Source organism: Stegastes partitus, unplaced genomic scaffold (genome assembly GCF_000690725.1).
Source record: "Stegastes partitus isolate 25-593 unplaced genomic scaffold, Stegastes_partitus-1.0.2 Scaffold2725, whole genome shotgun sequence".
In the NCBI taxonomy this organism is placed as follows: Eukaryota; Metazoa; Chordata; class Actinopteri; family Pomacentridae; genus Stegastes; species Stegastes partitus.
This window is the reverse complement of record NW_007580456.1, coordinates 3,395-5,639: the sequence shown is the minus strand read 5'-3', so window position 1 is coordinate 5,639 and position 2,245 is coordinate 3,395. Positions and strand designations below refer to the sequence as shown.

Here is a 2,245-nt window from a genome sequence, read left to right as displayed (position 1 = left end):
AGAAAGATGTTCCACCATCAGCTGAATGTATCTCCACCAACTGGCTCCTCTGTTCTCTGGTTCTGATCCGTGCTGCATCTACTCATTGATCCAGCAGGTTGGATGTTCCTCTCAGTCTCTCTGAGGAAACTCAGTTTTCCAGGATCTGTTTGGATCAAACTGTATTTTGAGGGTAAAGTGATGATTTGGAGCTCAGGTTTGAACAGATGATGCGTTTAAGGACCGTCAGACAGTTGAGACTGAGGTGATTGTTTCTGATAAATGGGGTCACTGTGAGCTGCTGTGTGTCTGCAGATGTGAGCAGCGGTGCGGGGGGGTCGGCCCTCATCTCCTGCCTCCTCCTGCTCTTCCTGCTGCCGCCTCTCATCGTCATCATCTTCATCCTGAGGAGGAGGAGGAGCCAGAGAACCGCCCTCACAGGTACAGCAGCCAATCAGAGGCAGCCTGACACCTGGTTTCAGATCAGCAACTTACAATCTGCTCGCCTGCTTCAGGTCACAAGGAGGAGAACGTCTACGTGGCGATGTACGGTCGCCGTGGCAACAAAGAGGAGGATGGGGTGGCGGCGAAGCAGGAGACGGAGGCGGAGTCTCTCTACGGTAACGGCACTAACACATGAGCAGCAGATTGACAGCAGAGAATGATGCTAACAGTTCGCTTCTCCTCTAAGTTTCATGTCATCCTCCTGGGTCCGTGGAAGCACCAATCACAGAGCCCGTGGAGGCAGAGGACATCTACGTGTGACGACCAATCAGAGCTCAGCTTGCTCTCACCTGGATTATTCCCTCAGACCGCCAGCTCCCTCCAGCTCTGACCTGCTGCTCATAAACTCTGCAGATCTAAAAGCACACCTGTGAAATTTCAGATTCATGCTTCAAACACGTTTGTTCTTCTCAGGTAGAATCTGGAGTCTGTTTGAACGACAACATCTGAGGAACGATTGAAGAACCTGAAACGTTCTCTGTTGTTTCTCATCATGTCATCGGTTCAGAATGGCTCACATTGGACAAGTTGATCAAATAGTCTCTGAATTTGGAGGATTTTAAAGGTTTTGAGTCATTTTCTACTGGTTTTATGTCATTTGGACATTTTATTGGACCCATAAAGATCCAATGAACACAACAATCAGCCATCCATTCAGAATCTGTACGACTGAATCAAATCGTTTCTGAGTTCTAACAGTGTTTGTTTAGAACTCAGCACCAATGAGAGGTTCCTGTTGGTTCACTGACATGTTCAACAATAAAAGTTTCTTTCAGCAACTTTGGGTTTGAGCTCCACATGAGGAACATCTGGACACCTGAACCAACAGCTGTCCTCCACCTGAGCGCCTCCTTTCCCATCCCGTGTGAATCCTATTGGACAGTCTGCTGAACGAGGACACCTGTCCGCTGTCATCACCTGCCATAGACGAAGGATTTGGATCATCGCTCGACACTAAACTGATGAACTCAACAGTTCCTCAACTCAGGCCAGCTTTGCTCTGGTTCTGTTCCTCTGTCTGGTTCTCCGCTGACTCACTTCCACCTGGATCCTGGTTCCGACGCCCCCCCTGTCCGCTCTCCGCCACCTGCCAGATACGTGATGCCTCTGGCCATGTGTGATTCCATTTTGGGCTCCAGTGCTTTAACTCATTGTGTAATTCTTTGCTCAGCGTTTCCTTGGCTGCGCGTTAGCATCGATGCTGTTGCTATAGTTCATTCCCTGACAGCTTTCCTGAGCTTCTGGTTAGTTTTCCTGTTTAAACAGCTTCAGATTCTCCTGATTGAGTCTAAACAGCCTGTGCGTTTCATTCTGGTGTCCCTCCTTCCCAGTCCGTTTCTCATTTGGGTATTTCCATATTACGCCAGCAGTCGGCGCCGTTGTTCCATTTGTGATATTTGCACTTAATTCCTGTAAACCATCAGATCATTCAAATAAAGCGTTAACGTCCTTTTCTGGCTCCTGCTCTGCTTCAGGATGAGTTTCAACACCTTGTTTCTGAGGATTTGCTTTAACCCTTTGAGTCATCAGGTCTTGTGGCAGTTTCCCTTAAATTCAACCAAAAGTCAGAACAGAGAGTCCAAAATGAGACAGTTTTCTGTTATTATGGTCTGTTATATATATATTCATCATGTTTTATCTTCTGAGAGTAGAAACATCACAGAACTGACAAGAGAACGAACATGAGCGACGGGTTGTTGAGTCCACATTCTAACAGAACGTGGACTTGAAGCGGTTCTTTGGCTGCAGGTGTCGTGTGACA

The 2,245-nt window shown here is 47.6% G+C and overlaps 1 long non-coding RNA gene across 1 annotated transcript; it reads left to right on the top strand.

Annotated features, from left to right (window-relative positions):
- The first annotated feature begins 344 nt into the window (after positions 1 to 344).
- Positions 345 to 1,933, top strand: LOC103375637 (uncharacterized). The gene is made up of 3 exons (XR_521226.1): positions 345 to 420; positions 495 to 599; positions 671 to 1,933. It is a non-coding gene; the product is annotated as an uncharacterized LOC103375637 (long non-coding RNA).
- The last annotated feature ends 312 nt before the right edge of the window (positions 1,934 to 2,245 follow it).